Below are 19,215 nucleotides of genomic sequence, written 5' to 3' on the forward strand. Positions count from 1 at the left end.
TAACCCTAGCTTCTGTGAGTTCATAACTACAATGTCCTTGTGTTGTTAACTGTTTTTTATTATTTACAGTGGCTGCCCCTTAAGCAATGGCTGTCCTAATCAGAGATTGTAATTCTGCTGCTACCAGCTGTGGTTTGGCTTCAAGGGCTGCAGCCTGAAAGGATTCCTTCCGCCACCAACTCTTTCAAAGCTACTAAGGGAAACTTTATCTAGATCTCTATCTCTCTAAAGAACTCATGATTCAAAGATTGATGTGGAATTCTGCTTGCTCAGAGAGGCTGAATAGCAAGTAGCTAATAGTCTCCTATTGCTGGAATCTTCCAAAAAGCCCAGCATCCTTCTTTCAGTCCCCACTTAAAAAACCGTAGCTACATGTGGTTCCTCCTTAACACTTCCTGTCAGCTACTTGCTGACTCAGCCTCCTGTCTCAGCTTAATTTTATATAATCAAACACATCTTTGAATTGTTAACAAAAACAGTAGGAAAAAATGCAACACACTTTAAAATGATATTCCACAACAGCCCTGTCATGACCAGAAGATAGCATTTTGTTCTGGCTCCCACATTCATTCCAATTCCCTCTTCTGTGAGGGGGTAGAACATATGTCTTGTTTAGGGATAAGCACTCAACCATCATTAAATAACTATTGTTGCCACCATTTTGAGGTAACCCAAAACACAAATCATTCAATTTCTGCCTTTTGGATTGGAAGTGTAGCTCACTTGCCTAGCAGGCTCAAGGCCCTGTATTTAATCCTCAGCACTATGAGCAAGCAAGCTAGTAAATGAGCAAGCAAGCAAGCAAGCGAGGTCACCAAAATGGCCCACTGGGTAAAAGCACTTATTTTGACAAGTCAAGTTGTCGGTTTACATGCAATTCATGTTAAAAATAAATAAAAGCTAGCTGTAATGTTATTCCAGCGTTCTATTTTCATTCTTGTGGTTTATTTGTTTGATAGGGTCTCACTATGTAGCCACAGCTGCCCTGGAACTTGGTATGTAGATCAGGTTGGCCTCAACATCACCTGCCTTTATTTCTTGGAGTGCTGGGATTGAAAGCATATACTACCATGCTTGTATATTCATAACACTCTTACAGGGAGAGGGGAAACATGTATAGGAGGTTCACCTGGAAGTCATAGAGCCATATAGCCTGGAATACATGGTTAGCAGAAACAATAAAAGAAACCCTACAAGAGAGCTGACTCCCAAAGGTTGACCTTTGGCTCCGCATAAGTGTACTCACACATATATAACATGTATCCACACACAATAAAAAAATAAAAATATATTCCAATTCTTCTGATAATAAGAAATTTTAACTTTAGTGTGTTTTCTGCATCTTAAGACCTCATATTCTCTGTAATGGAATTGGAACAAAGTGAGATTGAGAAGTGTTGGTACAGGGTAGGGTTGAGGAAACATCTGGTAGGCCAAGTACCCATGACAGGGAATAAAATGCTAACTTTTACCTTCCATTCTTAAAGGATTGTTCTATGCCAAATAATTGTTTATTCTTTCCAATGCCATAGAGATCTCAAATTAATAGTCTACACATCATGTTGATTAATTTCACCTTTAAAATGACCATGAATCTACTTGTTTATATTTAGTGAAGAATCACACTTATTATTTAAGTATTGAATGCTCAAAGCCTCAGATAGTATCAAAAGTACTGTGTATGTGTGTGTATGTATTCACTTATATATCTGTTATATCTGAAGTTCCCAAAAGGAGGGAGAGAGGTAGGTGCAGCCATGATAAAGATTCTACAAGGCCATGTGACTGAACTTCAACATTATGGAGGGTTAGAATGTTGCAGACCATAACCAAATTGTCTTGTCTAATTTTACCCTCTTTGAAGTCATACACTGGCCATACCTGTGTCTGATCTAACATTTTTCTAACTATCAAAATCTTCTTAATAGAAGATTTGGCCTTTTTAATACACCACTACCTTTCATCCACCCAAAAGCTATGAGTGCCATCTAAAACCTATAGCAGAGCTGTCTCTGCTTTGGTGTGAATTAACTACCTGTGGCCCTCACTAATATCTTTGGCAAACACTTTAATTTATACCTTTCTTTGTTCTGTAACTAATCAAATCTCATGTAACTACTTCCATTATGGGGCACAGTATTTGGGGAAACCTGAATCTATAGGTTCTCAGCCAAGCTCACTTATATTTGGCTCCAGAATTAACTATTTCTTATTTCCTTTGAAGTAAGATCTGTATTTTTTCATTGACAACGTGTGTGTTTTAGTAAAGTTTTAAGTTATTCATTAGACACAGTTAGAGATTAATAGCATTAATCCCTTTTATGAGACAATGGAGGGTATAGCCATCTCTACTGTTGTGAAGGCTTCTTCATTACACTCAGTTTCATTGGTTAGCATTCCACTAGTGTCTAGTGTGAAAGGGAAAAAGGAACTTTTGTGTCCTTATTCTCAGCTGCATACTGCATAGCGATTCTATTCTTCAGATACATCTCTATCAGTTCTTCACCAGAAAATATCCATTCATCAATATTCATATTATAAATTGTCTTTGAATTGGTAGTTTTAAGAGATAGTTGAGATACTCTCTGAGGTTTCATTTTAATAGACATTAAAAGAACCTTTATTGCCTTTTATTGTAAAATTAATTCATACTTGTAAAAATTCAAAAACGTTGTAATGACTAAAGAAGAAAGTGAAATCTGCATAATTGAGAAGTTAAGTATAGAATAAGGATCAAGGGTGTCTTCCATATGGGTGGCTTGGCAGTAAGATACCAATTTCACATATTTGTGAGGCCCTTTTGACAAGGGACATAACTCAGAACTGCTAAGTAGCTGAAACTGGAAAGAGATCATGGATAAGGGAGTCTGAAAAGATACTTATACATGAATATTCTTAGCAGCATTATTCAAAGTAGCCAAAAGCTGAAAGTAATCCAAGTGTCCATCAACAGGTGGATGGGGAAGCATGATGAGTTATATACACACAATGGATCAATCTTGTGGGCATTATGCTAAGTGAAAGAAGCCAATCACAAGAAACCAACTGCTGTATGATTCTACTTACATGAGGTATTTAATGTAGTCAGTTTAAAAGAAACAGAAAGAATGGTGATTTACAGGGACTGTGGGAGGGAAGGTGGAAATTACTAATTGTAATTTTCATTTCAATGGAACATTTCAGTTTTGTATGATGAAAATGTTATTGAGATCAGTTGCACAGCAATGCGAATAAACCTAACAGCACTGAACTTCTCACTAGAAAAATGGCTAAGACCTATTTTGTGTTGTTTTTTTTTTTTTTATTTTTGTTTGGTTGTTTTTTTAACCACAATATACTTTTAAAATATCTTCATTTTATCTGTGTGGTTTGCTTGCATGTATGTACGAATATGTACCGCATATATGCCTGGTGTCCTGGGAGGCCAGAAGGGGACACCAGATCTCCTGGATCTAGAGTTACAGGCAATTGTGAGCTGATGCTGTATGGGTGTTGGGAACCTAACTCTGGTCCTCTGTAAGAACAGTAAGTTCTTTTAACCATTGAGCCTTATTTCCCACCTCTACCACAATATATATTTTAAATATTTTTTTAAAAAACCATTGTATTAACATGCACTGCTTGTGTATAAAGATCAGAGTTGATGCTATTGTCATATTCTTTGCATTCTTTAAGGCAGGGAGCTCAATGGTAGATTGAAGGGATCTATCAATTCCTTGACACTTGTGGTGGTTTGAATAAGAACACTCCCCATAGGCTCATAAGTTTGAATACTTCATCATCAGGGAGCATCATTATTTGAGAAGATTAGGAGGTATAACCTTGGGGAGAAGTATGTCACTGGGGTTGGGCTGTGAGGTTTCAAAAGCCCATTCCAAGCCCAAAATCTCTCTCTTTTCCCACTGCCCATGGATCCAGACGTAGAACTCTCAGCTCTTTCTCCAGTACCATGTCTGCCTGAATGCTACCATGCTCTTTTGCCATGATGATAATGGACTAAACCTCTGAAACTTCAAAGAAGCCCCAATTAAATGCTTTCCTTGGTCATGGTGTCTCTTCATAGCAGTAAAATCCCAAGTAAGACAAAACTCAATACAAATTCTTTTCAAAAAATTTCCCCTTTATTTTTTGCCTGCATGTATTTCTGAGCACCATGTGTATGTCATGCCCATAGAGGCCAAAAGAGGGCATTAGAACCCTTGGGACTAGACTTACAGATGGTTATGAGCTGCCATGTGGATGCTGGTTATGAAACCCTGGATCCTCTGTAAGAGCAATGTTCTTAACCTCTGAACCATCTTTCCATTCCCCTTAATACAAATTCTTATCTATTAAAGCATTTTTTTCTTTTTCTGGTAGAAAGGGCTCATCACTTCAGTTTCTCAAAGAACCATGTGATCCCTCTTCCCTGACCCCATAAAATAGGCTTAGAAGTGTTGCCTAATAGATTGCTTCTATTCAGCAGACCATATTAAATTAACAGTGCATATAGACCTTATTAAATTAAATGCACATAAAAGCTATTATTTCCAGGGTTTGAGCTGAATATATACCCAAATAAAGGAAAATCTTATTAAGGCTCATTAATACTATCTATTATCCCATCTATATTTTCAGAAGCTGTTATTATTTCATAGGAAAATCCTTTCAAAAGCAAGGCAGCTTTTGGAGATGCCAATGTTAGATTGTGCCTTAATTCTGTAGGGGCTGTGCAAACCCCAGAGTAATGCTATTTGTTAGTTTCTCAGCTTTCCCCACACAAACCAAAAAGCTGTACCAATGGTGATTGATACTTCAAACTCCACCTACCACTGCTACTCATCAGTTTTCTATGATATGAACTCGAGTTTTCAGAAGAATTTTCAGATAGTTGCCTCAGTCACTGTTCTATTTCTGTGAAGAGACACCATGACCATAGCAACTCTTATAAAATAAAACATTTAATTTTGGGCTTTTTTGTGGTTTCAGAGGCTTAGTCCATTATAATCATGACAGGGAGCATGACAGCAGGCATGACAGGCATGGTGCTGGAGAAGTAGTTGAGAACTACATCCTGATCCTCAGTCAGGAGAGAGAGAGAGAGAGAGAGAGAGAGAGAGAGAAAGAGAGAGAGAGAGAGAGAGAGAGAGAGAGAGTGTGTCTGGGCCTGGCATGGGCTTTTAAAACCTTAAAGCCAACCTCTAGTGATACACTTCCTCCAAAAAGATCACATCTACTCAAACAAGGCCACACCTACTAATCCTTCTAATCCTTTCAAATAGTGCCACTCCTTGGTGACTAAGTATTCAAATAGATGAGCCTTTGGGAGCTATTTTTATTCACACCACACCATAGTAGTGATTGAGGAGGTTTCAGATGTTTTAATACATGTATTTTAGGGGCTGGAGAGATGGATCTGTGGTTAAGAGCATTTGCAATACTTGTAGAGTATTTACCACTCTTAAGGTGGTTGGAACCTGGGAGAATGGAGGCCCCAAAAAAAGGTGGACTAAAGTCTCATTGCCAACTTTATTCAGAGCATGAGACAATTTATACCATGAGGATTAAGAAAAGTCATCTGAGTAAAGTTCTCATGAGTTCAAACTGTGGCAAAAACATGTTTTTCCATAGAGGCATATAAACAAATAACAATAGCCAGTTGTATTGAATAATCTAAAGTAACTCATTCCTATTCGCTGCACCTGGGAGGGGCATATTCAAAGAACAATTCTGTGTTTTTGAGGAAACTAAGGTCACAAGACTCTTCTCTTGTTTTCTTAGAGTTTTCTCACAAGCACTCAGAATTCCTTTTGCATGACTCCATTCTTGGACTGTGTTCTGACAGTAGAGCACTAGTATTTGATTCCCAGCAGCCATTTTTGCTTTCCTTACAACAGCCTATAACTCCAATCACAAGGAATCCGTTGTTCTCTTCTGGTCTTGGAGGGCACCTGCTCATATGTACACACACACACACACACACACACACACACACACACACACACACACACAAAATCTTCTAAAAACATCAATAGTTTTCTGTGAGAAATAACTAGGAAATATAATGGAATTTGGAGATGAGATTGAGATCCATATAGACAGACCCTTTTCTCTTGTATCAAAGCCCAGACAAATGTGGTACTTTAGCTACGCAAACCTATATGTCAAGAAGTCTTTCCCCAGGCAATTTGATAACACCTTAAGTAACTCCTTTGTCAGTGACTGGGCTTTGTCCTGTCCTAGCCCATTCCCAACTGAAGAGTGGCATCTTGTGTTGGAGATAAGTGCTGATGGGACTGAACACAATCTTCCCATGGGACAGAAATTAATGGATTAGAAATTCTGTGTTTTTAATATATTTGCTGTGGAAGACCATCTTTTATCCCCACTTTGGAATTCAAAGCCCCAGTGCAAGAAATATACATATACAAAAACTGTCTCCAGGTATCACAATTTAATGGCCTCAAACTCACTATGTAGCAATCTATAGATAACTTTGAACTTCTGGTCTTCTTGTCTTCACTCTCCAGGTGCTGGGATTACAGTCATGGGCCACCATTCCTGGTTTAAGTGGTTTTTGGGATTGAACTCAGGGCTTCCTGTATGCTAGGCAAGCATTCTGCCAACTGAGCTACAACCTGCACTCTGATTTTTCATTTAGCTATATTTTATGCTATATCCTTTTTCTCCTTTATTGGATTACTTAGCTTTTATCTTGTATTTACATCTTAGTACCAACCCTGCTTCCCAAGCCAGGACTTTATGTGAACTGTTACATTTTCCTGGGATGTTCCCTTACTCTATCTGCTGCAATGTCTGTTTCTGGGAGGTACTTTTCTTGATCACATTTGCTAATACCTAGTGTATTTACTATCCTTTTGAGGCAGCTGTATCTCTCCAGCCTCCTAATCACCTTCAGACAGGAGTTTACTCCTGGAAGAAGTAAAGGCAAGGGTCCTTGGTAAATTATAAGATAATCACGTAACCAGAGCATAAAAAATAGTAATTACTAGATCAATAGCTTTCAAAATGAGTAGAATAAACTAAAAGAAAGGTCATACAAGAGTGAATACAATGTGTGACCACTCCCACAATGGAACAAGCAAATCATGATCACGTTCCATGCTTGGCTGAGGTGGGTATACAGACTGTGTTTAGGCCCTTTTTTCCAAGTTTCTTGGAAATATGCCTCCATTTTTTCACATTCCCATTAGCCTTAAGTAAATGTTTATCAAATCGAACTGAATATTAAAGAGAATTTCTCAATAAAAATTTATATAGATGGAAAAGTCATCTCTCTAGCTGATAGATACATTTTTTTTGAGACAGGGTTTCTCTGTGTATCCCTGACTGTCCTGGAACTCTCTCTGTAGACAAGGCTATCTTTGAACTCATAGAGACCCACTTTTCTCTGCTTTCTGAGTGCTGGGATTAAAGTGTGGGCCACCACCATCCAATGATACATTTATTTTTTTATTATTTATTTTATTTTATGGGTATGAGTGTTTTGACTACATATATTGTGTGTTTGTATACTACACCGGTTCAATGCCTGCAGAGGCTGAAAGAGGGAATTTGGGACCCTGGAACTGGAGTTACAGATGGTTTTGAGGTGCCATGTGAGTTCTGGGAATTATACAGGGTCCTCTGGAAAAGGAGTTAGTGCTATTAACTGCTAAACAATCTTTCTGGCCCCCAGATACACATTTCTTAATGAATCCTCTAAGTATTCTGGCTTTAATATTTTCTATTATATTTTATACTCTTTTCTTAGCATGTGTGGTGGTTTGAATGAAAATGGTCCCATAGGCTCATAGGGAGAGATGCTGTTAGGAGTTGTGGCCTTGTTAGAGAATGTGTGGCCTTACTGGAGGAAATGTGTTGCTGAGGGTGGACTTTGAGGTCTCAGAAGCTCAACCCATGTTTAGTGGCTCACAGTCTCTTCCCGCTACATGTGGATACAGATGTAGGACTCTCAACTCTCCTCCAGCACCATGATTGCCTGCATGCCACCATAGTTCCATGATGATAATAGACTACACTAGAAATGATCAAATAAAAAGGTAGATTATTGAATCCACTTTAAACTAAAAAGAAACTATTATTCTCAAATATTTTACATTGGTATGGATTTCTGTATATTGATGCAAATTTAAGATTATTTTTGTTATATCATACTGCATATATGTTTCTACTCTTGTTTAAAATATTGTACCTATGCAGTTAATTTAAAAATGTAAGGTAAAGTTCTAGTTCTTGAAAGCTATTATTATAAACCATTTAGGATAATTAAGAAATGCAGGTTAGTAGTTAGTCATCTATAACAATCAAACTTATGTTAGGTATATTTTCAAGATCATACAGAGATGTATTTTAGATAGATGGTCTTCAAACACTTCAAAGACCTACAGAATATGGCATTTAAGATGTTTGATAACCTAAGGCTTTTCATGATAGTGGGGCATGTCTGCTCCTGGCAGCATCAATCTACTTCATAAAAGGATGATCAAGGAACTTTATATGGAGTTTGCTTTCATTGGGGGAAAAGCTAGCTATTTGAGCAAGAAATTGCCCTTGCCTTGACTGCTGACAGTATGCTATACAAACTAGACATGTGAGACACAAAAGAAAAAAACTACTGAACTTTGCTAAAATAAGATGGGGTAGTCCTTCAAAATTCCTACTTTATAGAAAAGTCTGCTAGATCTTCTTGCCCCAACATTGCAGAGGGAACTTGGGTGACTATCCAGTCAGCCTGCTGTCTCTGTTATTTCTATAGTTTTAGAAGTTGCTTGCTCTGCACTTCCTGTTTACTCACATAATATTATGTCCTTCTAGGGTCTTTGATGGAGTTGAAGACGAGATAGTTATTGTTATAGTTTCCCTTAGTTATGATAGAAGGTAAATTAGGTACAACACTTTGGATCACTAAGATAGGATAGATAATAGAGTGATTTATCCAAATTTTCCAAATGCAAAGGGATATTATAAATGTAATTCTTACTTGATAACTTTTCTTTCTTTTTTTTTTTTTTCGAGACAGGGTTTCTTTGTGTAGCTTTGCGCCTTTTCTGGAACTCACTTGGTAGACCAGGCTGGCCTCGAACTCACAGAGATCTGCCTGCCTCTGCCTCCCAGTGCTCCAGTGCTGGGATTAAAGGCGTGTGCCACCACCGCCCGGCTAAACTTTTCTTATTGTATATAGTCTTACTATGTTAAAGTTAAAAACCTTCCTTTTTATTTAGAGAAAAGAGGGAAATGTTATGGAATATTACTTTAACTATGTAAAGGTATGCTGCATTTGTTTATGTTTCACTTGTTTAAATAGGCAAAGATGTGTTACATTTGTTTATGCTGTGTTTGTAAAGATGTGTTGCTTTTTTACCTTGCCTGCCTAAGGCACCCATTTGTTCTAATAAAAAGCTGAGCCGGTTGTGGTGGCGCGTACCGGTAGGATTTGCTGAAGGAGGCAGAGGCAGGAGGATCTTGAGTTCGAGGCCAGCCTGGACTACACATTTATCCGCCGGGCGGTGGTGGCGCACGCCTTTAATCCCAGCACTCGGGAGGCAGAGGCAGGCGGATCTTTGTGAGTTCGAGGCCAGCCTGGGCTACCAAGTGAGTTCCAGGAAAGGCGCAAAGCTACACAGAGAAACCCTGTCTCGAAAACAAAAAAAAAAAAAAAAAAAAAAAAAAGCTGAACAGCCAATGGCTGGGCAGTAGAGGGATAAGCAGAGCTGTCAGGCAGAGATAATAAATAGGAGGAGGAGAGAATGAGAGGAGAGAGAATGAGGGAGAAAAACAGGGAAACACCTGGGGCTAGGCAGCCAGGCAGCCACCAGCCAGCCAGACACGGGGGAAGCAGTAGGACATACAGAATGAAAGAAAGGTAAAAGACCCTGAGGCAAAACATAGATGAAGAAAAACAGGTTAAAATGAATTATAAGAGCTAGTGGGACAAGCATAAGACAAGGCCGAGCATTGATACTTAATAATAAGTCTACAGGTCATGATTTGGGAGCTGGTTTGTGCCCAAAAAGAAAGCCTGCTACACTAAACCTCTGAACTGTAAGCCACCACCTCAATTAAATGTTTTTCTTTGTAAGAGTTGCTGTGGTCATGGTGTCTCTTCACAACAGTAAAACCCTAACTCAGACAGCATGTATTATATAATAATGGGTTTCATTATGACATTTTCATACACATATAATTTGATCATATCCACTCCCCCATTATCCTATCCCCCACAACTATTATCTTTTATAAGTGGAATGTGTATACCAGCTATCAACTACAATGCTAAAAAGCTACCCCAAACACCATAACTTAAAGTGGTGATTTTTGACTTCTTAAAATTCTGTGAATTGGACCCAGGAGGATGATTCATCTACTCCAGGGGATCTTAGCTGAATTCTTGTGCATAGCAACATAAAGCTAGGTGGTACCTAGGTTGCAGTGTCTGAGATGGCTATGCTTACATGTCTGGCTCCTTAGCATCAGTGTCTGGCAGAATTGTGGCCTGACTGAGTCAGGCTTTTTATTCCTTTAAGTAGGCTAGGATAGGTGAATCAAAAAAGGAAAAAATAAATAAATAAATAAAAGAAAGTGTCCAGGCTTCCTAAGTACAAGGCCTGGAAGCCATACAGCTGGATGTCTGCCACAGCTTCCTTATCCACACAAGCTCTAGGACAACTCAGATGACTGTCCCTTCTCTGCTGGAGGAGCTACAGCTTCTCATTGCACAAGGACAGTGGAGTGGAAGGATCGGCAGCCGTTTTCTCTGTCAGATGATCTACCACAACATGGTAGCATGAAGAAAATGTGAAATGATTTAGACGAATTGAAAAACTTGCTTCAGAGAAAGCACAAGCTTGGAGAAGTGAAATGGCTTGCTCAGTATTCCACAGCTAGTTTCCTAAACCCCCCATCTACACAGTTCCCAGGCCAGTGAGATCTGCACCACTGGGAACTCATTTATAGGAACCCCTGAATCAGAATCTGCCTTCCTCAACATCCCCAGGGACTCAGCATGCACATTAATGTGTCATGTAAACGCCTGCACTGTTTTTACTCCTGAAACAATAGGAGGAAACTTACTGCCAACCAAAGAAAGTTCTGCTGCAGTCAGAGACTTGAGTTAGCAAGTAAAAGGCCTTACTTTCCTTATTCTTTATTACATTTGAAAGCACTGTTTTAAATCTACAAATGCTATTGAATTTACTCTTCATAACAAGTGTGAATAGTCGTGATAATAATTCTCTTTTCTTTTCTTTTTTCTTTCTTTATATATTTTTGTTCTTTGAGATAGGGTTTGATGTAGCCTCGGTCACCTGGTACTTGTTATATAGCCATGGATGACACTGATCTACTGATCCTCCTGCCTCCATCTCTCAAGTGCTGGGATTCTAGGTGGGTACCACCATGCCCAGTGTATGCAGTGCTGGGGATCAAAACCAGAGCCTTTGCATACTGGGTAAGCACTCTCTAACAGAGCCACATCCTCTGCCTTTTGTCTCTTCTTTTATCCTTCCTTTTTTCTCTTTCCTCTTTTTGAGAGTAGGTCTCTCTCTCTCTCTCTCTCTCTCTCTCTCTCTCTCTCTCTCTCTCTCTCTCTCTCTCTCTTAGTTTTTTGAGACAAGGTTTCTTTGTGTACCCTGGCTGGGCTGTCCTGAAAATCACTCTATCAACCAGGCAGGTTTTGAATTCACTGAGATCCACCTGCCTCAGCCTCCCCAGTGCTGGGTTTAAAGGCATGGGCCACCACTGTCCAGTAGATAGTAGGTCTCATAGTGCACATCAGATTTGCTGAGAACTCACTTGGTAGCCAAATCTGGCCTTGAATGTGTGACCGTCCTCCTCCTACTTTGGCCTCATGCATGAGTCATCACCTTTTCCATTTTCCAAAATAGGAAATGGCTGCTCAGACACAGGTCAAATAACTTATCTGGGTTACCTACACTTGTATAGAAAGACTGCGGACCTCAGTCTCATAGTTACTATATGGTTGCCATTAGCAACTGCCACTGGTCAAAGAATCTAAATGCTTGGAGGAAGAGACTGTCAGTGGGAAGCTGTGGCATGTGGCTGCCTTGGTGAGCTGTCACTTCCCTCCTGAAGCCTCCCACTCCTAACTTGCCTGAAGTGAAGAGGTTGGCACGGGTGTGCGACAGATGGCACAACCCCACTCTGCCGTATGTGTGCTGCTCCCTGTTCCTGGGTGCACAGCTGCTTGACACAGGCTGTGCCAGTTGGGCAGCTGCCTCTTGGGGTGTCTCCAAAGGCCATTGCTCAGAGAATTCAGTCCAACATTTTCCCTGCTTCCCCTTTGACAAAAATCTTCCCTCTACTTCTCAGGTCTCCACCTGGGCTACAGAGGCCTGGTTGTGCTCTGACAGGGAGCCAATGCCAACCCCTGAACTGCTCATAACAGGTGCCATGTGCATACAGCTTATTGAAAAACGCAGGAGCCAAAGGAAGGAGCAGGGGAGGCTCCTCCCAGACCCCCTCTTTTGGGAGAGCTTAGCACCCACCAGGATTTCCTTCTGACAGCTGTGTGTGGGCTGGAAAGGCAATTTCCTCCTTGCTGTTTCCTGTCCAGGGATGACAGAGGAAGAAATGAGGAACAAGGACCAAGTATAAGGCAAGGACATTCCTCTTCCCAGACCCAGAAGCTGTAGAGAGGTGTGTGTGTGTGTGGGGGGGGAGGCAGCAAGAAAGAATTCTTCTGCATCAGAAAGCAAGCAAGCAGTGTTTATGTTTGTTTTGGTCCAATCAGCACATTCAGCCAGCACAGTAGACATGAACAGTTGGCATCTTACACCGAGTGTGCGGTAATGCCAGCCCAGGTACTGCCGTTCCTCTCTCTGGATTAAAACTGTGGTTATCACTTTCTTTGGGTAAGTGACTTGAGCTTGCTAAGCTCTAGGGTTCTCATCTGGAAAATAGAAGCAATTTTATCTCCTTATAGGATTTCTGGGAGGAATAAATTGAATAATATATATAAAGGGATTACAGAACCCAATGCTGGCATTCAGTATATATTTGATCAATGTTAGTTACGGATGTTAGAGCTTTTGTGAAGGTAGGAACCTTGTCTTGTCCTCTCCAAAACTTAGTTCCTGGGACATAGTGAGACCCAATTATTTTGTGAATGAATAAATGAGTGAGGCTGTCAGTAAATGAGGTCTACACTGTGGTTTTTCTTGTGATTCCTCAGAGAATTGCTGGGTAGAGAGTTGAGCACTTAGGTAATTTGTACTAATGTGTAAGTTTAAGTAGAAAGTATGTATATAGGGGGTTAGAAAGACTGGTCAAAGAGCTGGAGAGCTGGCCCAGCAGTTAGGGGTGCTTGCTGTTCTTATAGAGGACATGAGTTCTGTAGCCAGCACCCACACCAGGCAATTCCCAAGTGCCTGTAACTCCAGTTTCAGGGTCTCAGGTTTGCAGGTACTTGCACACACTTGTACATATATACATATGCATGTGCATTCATGTAGGCACACAGATTAATAAAAATGAATCTTTGATAAAAAAGTTGAAATTTAGTCAGAGTTGCTTAGCTAGTCATAAATGATAAATCATTTTCCTCTACACCCTCCCTCTTCTTTTCTAGGTTCTTGTCTTTCTTTTCAAAATCCTGCTTTAAGTTTATCTAACTAGATCCTTTCCAGATTTAGAGTAAAGAGGAGGAATGTGGGTAGTTATATAAGGTCTTTTTGAAGTGAAATGGTACAGTCTTTTTCTTTGTAATTAAAAGATGTATTTATCTTATTTTATATTTATTCATGCTTTGCCTGCATGCTTGTTATAGACCACATGTATGTGTGGAACCCAAGGAGTTCAGAAGAAGGACTTGGATCCCACTGGACTTGTGGATGGTTGTCATGGGTGCTGGTAACTGAACCTCGGTCCTTTGCAAAAGCTACAATTATTCTTAACCTCTGAGCCATCTCTTTAGCCCCGGGTGCAGTCCTTCTGCTCTCGAGTCTAGAGATGGTTTTTCATCAATGAAGTTTGTTGTGTTTTAAAAAAGGTGCGGCGGCAGCCTTGAGGGGTGGAGCCAAGGGGCCCCAAGACAGGCGAGGGCGCCATGCAGAGAAGGCGGGCTGCGGCCAAAGGGGCACGGCAGAAAGTCACTCATAACCATGCAGACGGGGCACCCACATGGAAAGTTTTATTAAGGGGGAAAGATGGGGGGAAGAAAGAGAAAACGGGCTAGGTCTGAGGAGAGGAGAAGAAAAGGAAAAAGAGAAAAGGAAAGAAGAGGAAGGGAGGAGACGCGCACTACCTCATGGCAAGGGAGGAAGGAAGAGAGAGAGAGAGACAAGGGGAGGAATTTTCTCTTAGAGAGGAATTTACTAAGATGACGATGTCAGGGCACTGGGTGGCCCAGGGATGAGTTTGAATGCTAACACAGTTACTGTTGTGTTCAAATTGAGCATTGGGGCGATCATACCACAGTCTTTCTTGGGTGAGGGAGCAGTATTCCTTTTCAAATTAAAAAAAAATCTCAATTTTATCTATCTATCTATCTATCTATCTATCTATCTATCTATCTATCTATCTATCTATCTATCTATCTATCTATCTATCTATCCATCCATCCATCCATCTATCTATTTAGGAGAAAAGGTCTCTCTTTGTAGTCCTTGCTGTCCTGGAATTCAGTTTGTAGACCAGGCCGACCACAAACTCAGAGATCTTCCTGCCTCTGCCTCTCAAATGCTGGGATTAAAGGTTTGCACAACCATCCACGGAGAGAATAGTATTCTTGAGCAGTGTCTTATCATTCTCATCATCTTAGTTCATTCAAGGTCTTGAGGTGTGACAGCCAGGAAGTAGCCCCTTTGCTTTCACATATGGTAGAGGGAAGACCATGAACAGAGAGAAATAGGGATCGAACATAGAAGTCTGGTGAATGAAAGTGGAAGTAATTTCTCTTAATGACTGAGTTCTGCGATGGTGCCATGGGATTTTTCACAGTTGAAGAAAGCACAAAGAAACAAGGTACAGTGCCAATTGTTTACAATACCAGCACTTGGGAGGCAGGATTGAAGGCTGGTCTGAACCTGAGCTACATGGGGATTTCTTCTTTTTACTTTAAGAGAGGAGAGGAGAGGAGAGAGAGAGAGAGAGAGAGAGAGAGAGAGAGAGAGAGAGAGAGAGAGAGAGAGAGAGAGAGAGAGAGAGAGATTTTGATTTGATTTGTTATAGCTTCATTACGATTGCTGTAGGGCTGCATAGCACTATATTCTGTTGTTTCTCCTGGGTGTAGCTCATTGATAGATTACGTAGCACATGTAGTGCCTGGGTGAGGCAAAATTGCCTCCACTTGAGAACCTCTGAAGTAAGCTTCCTGTTAACATAGGGCTGTTTTGCTGAGTTCTAGACAGAGAATTCATGCAGACTGTTAGAGGGGTAAATAGCAGAGGCAGTCTCTGTTCTGTAGAACAGGAACACATGGTTAATGGGCAGAATGCCATGAAAGCAATAGGAGCTGCAGACTTGGCCCAGTGGTTAAAAGTACTGGATGCTCTTGTAGAGGACCTTGGTTTGATCCTTAGCACCAACAAGGTAGGGACCCTGTTCTGACCTCCTCAGGCACAAGGCATCCATGTGGTTCACATACACACATCCAAAACACAACATACACTTAAAAATTAAAATGGAAACAAAGAAAATGAGAATAAGCACTGGGGTCATCCAAGTGTAACAAGCTTATTAAAATCAGCCAAAAGCACTCTGCATTTTCTGCTGAAGGAGATGAAGCAGGGCTGCTATGCTGCTGACAAGAGCCTCACAGAGATGGGTAAGAAGCTTGATTTTGCAGTGTGTGCATTCCCTTTACACTGTGTGAAGACCCAGGGAGTCCCCTGCCTTTTAGTCTTCCATTAGCTGCCTACCCAGGGCCTATGTGCCTTGTTCTAGAAACCTGCCAACCGTGTAATAGGCAGAGCCCCACCTCATAGAAGTTGTTTTCTTCCAGCAGCTGGGGCAGTGTTTACACCTCTGATAGAGTTATGTGAGCCTCCTAAAACTTTAAGAGGAGGCGTCCTTTTAGCAGTTGTTATTTTTTTTCTCTGAATCTTTTGTCCTGCACTTTTAATCCCCCTTAATCAAGTTCCCCTTTTGGATTTTGATGAATACAGGAGGGCACAAGGATTCTTTTCTTTAAAAGGAACTACCCAATACCAATGCTATTGCATGGGGCATCTCCATTTCAGGCTTCCAGCTATGAGTTCTGAATGATTTCCCCTGTGTAATTGCACAGACACCCTTAAGCTCTTCAGGCTGCTGTAGTTTCAGGAAATCCAATTAGCTTTCCTCAATCTGAGAGTCATAGTGAAGTGTTTTAAAGAAGGAAATTTAAACATGACCCCATTAGTTGCTTCCTCCTTGGGGTTCCTTATCATTTTGCCTGTAGATCGAACTCCAGTATTTGCAAAGGTATTAAGCTTCCATGCTCTGAATGTTTGTGTCCCTCCAAAATTCAGATATTGAAAATCTATTCACCAATAGTATTAGAAGTTGAGGTTTGTGGAAGGTGATAAGATCATGATGTTGGATGCTTATACATGAGATTAGAGCCTTTAGACAAGGGATCTCAGAGACCTGCCTTGCCCTATCTATCTATAAGATGAGAACACAGCCCAATCCAAAAATTGCGATCCTCACCATTTTCTTAGAATTCCTAAGACTCCAAAACTGTGAAACATGAATTCCTGTTATTTATTGTTACAGAGTCCATGATCATCATGGTAGAGAACATGGCACCAAACAGGCAGTCATGGCTCTGAGAGCTTACATGTTGATTGATCTTCAAATAGGAGGCAGAAGGAGCTAAGTGGGAACAGTGTCAGATTTTGAAACCTCAAAGCTTTCCTCCAGTGATACACCTCCTCCAAAAAAACCACACTTCCTAGTCCTTCCCAAACAGTTCCACTGACTGGGAACCAAGTATTCAAGTATTCAAATGAACTATATGTGAGCCATTCTCATTGAAACAAGCATACCTGTTTTCCTGGAAAACCTGGATAATTACTGTTCAAGTTTTCTACTTTGCAATTCTGGTCTGAAACATAGGTTAATTCCAAAAACATTATAGATGGGATGATTCTATTTATGTGAAAAATGTTTTGCTTCTCTCTCTCTCTCTCTCTCTCTCTCTCTCTCTCTCTCTCTCTCTGTGTATTCTAGAGTGCTTGTGTTTGTTCATGTCTAGGTCAAGCTGAAGCATCAATCCTTAGGGGACATCCTCCTTGTTTTTTGAGACAAAGTCTCTCACCTGGAGCTTACCAAGTAGGCTAGAGTTGCTGACCAGCAAGCTCTGGCAATCTGCATGTCTCTCCTCCTATAGCACTAGGTTTAAAAAGATGCACAACGTGTCTTTTTGTTGTTAGTTTGTTTTTTGCTTCTGTTTTTAATGTGGGTTCTGGGGATTGAATTCAGCTTATTATAATTCCAAGACAAGTATATTATGTCCCCAGTCCTATTTTGTGAAAAGCTAAGATTGACCAGAAGTAGGGTAACAGAGTCCGATCAGTGGTTGGTTTGTGTTGGGGTTTGTGTTGATTATGGAGTTGTCTAAATTAATTAAGAGTGATAATGGTCCTTACTGATTAGAATCAATATGGGTATACTTACAAATAAATGATGTGAGTTCTGTGACTCACTTCAAAGTTATATCCCAGGGGGGAAAATGAATGTAACTACACCTAAAACAAAACTGTGTATTAATGATATTGAGTGTATTGGCTGGATATTGAGTGTGTGGCTTAAGCATACCATTCTCCACTTCTGCATATGCAAGAATACTTCTAGACCAAAACTGCAAGCAAATCAACTGGAGACAATTTTGACATTAATTTTTCTTGTAAAAGATTTAAGTGAGTGTCAGAGGAGATAGCGTGATCCAAGACTCTTTTGTTCATTAATATAATATAGATTATTTTTCACAATAGATATGCATCAAGGAATAAAAGTTCCAAACAGCCCTACAGTCATGATGAATGCACTGTAGAGTTAGAAGACAGATTGCCATAATGAGTAAATACAACACAATATTCAATAGAAATGCCAAGGAGGAGTAGAAGTAGCGAAGGTGAGACTTAGGGAGGCTTCTTGAGGTGTTGAGGACTCTAGGTGGGTCTTTGTGATAATTACTACTGATTGCTAACTTAACAGGACCTGGAATCACATAGGAGGCATACCACTGGGAATGTCTTTGAGAGACTTTCTGTATTGTTTTAATTGAGGTGGAAAGTCTGAATGTGAGCAGGACCATCTTGTCAGCTGGTGTGGTGGTTTGAATAGAAATGACCCCCATAGTCTCATGTGTTTGAATGTCTGGATCATAGAGAGTGGCACTATTAGGAGGTGTGACCTTATTGGAGTAGGTGTAGCCTTCTGGAGGAAGTGTGTCACTGTGGAGGAGGGCTTTGAGGTCTCATATATGCTCAAGCCATGCCCAGTGAGATAGACCACTTCCTGTTGCTTGAGCAAGATGTAGAATTCTAAGCTACCTCTTCAGCACCATGCATACCTGCATGATGCCATGTTCCCCATCACGATGATAATGGACTGAACCTATGGACTACAAATGAGCTAGCCCAGTTAAATGTTTTCTTTATAAGAGTTGCTGTGGTCATGGTGTCTCTTCACAGCAATAGAAACTCTAAGAAGTGTTCCCAGACTGAACAAAAAGTAGAAAGATTGCTGAGCACTGGCATTGATATGAGTGTGATTTCTCATTCCAGATACAATGTGACCAGCTGTTTCATGCTCTCAAGCAAAGTGACTAATGTGGTCTTCATGAAGGACCACACTAGTCCCTGTAGCAAACTGCGACTGAACATTTGTATTAGTCTTGTCTCAGTGACCACATACCTGGCAAAAAAGCAATTTAAGGTAGGAACTGTTCATTTTGGCATGCTGTTCTAAGGACTGCAACCCGATGTGAGAGGAAAGATACATCGATGTAAGGATAAGATGGCTGGTCACATTGTGTCTGCAGTTGAGTACTAGTGAGAGATGAATAATGGTGCTCAGCTCACTTTCTCCTTTTTATTCAGTCCAGGACCTCAGCTTATGGAGTGGTGCCACCCACATTCAGAGTGGGTCTTTCCTCTTCAGTTAAGCCTACCTGGAAATGCCTTCACAGACATGCTCAAAGATGTGTTTCCTACATGATTCCAAATCTTGCCAAGCTGACAGCATTTTAGCATTTTAGACACAGAATTG

The 19,215-nt window shown here is 40.5% G+C and overlaps 1 protein-coding gene across 4 annotated transcripts in view; it reads left to right on the plus strand.

The window, feature by feature from the left end:
* Positions 1 to 19,215, plus strand: part of Frmpd4 (FERM and PDZ domain containing 4) — a 937,357-nt gene that overhangs the window by 38,959 nt on the left and 879,183 nt on the right. The window lies entirely within an intron of this gene.

This window comes from Peromyscus leucopus, chromosome X (assembly GCF_004664715.2).
Source record: "Peromyscus leucopus breed LL Stock chromosome X, UCI_PerLeu_2.1, whole genome shotgun sequence".
NCBI classification, from domain to species: Eukaryota; Metazoa; Chordata; class Mammalia; order Rodentia; family Cricetidae; genus Peromyscus; species Peromyscus leucopus.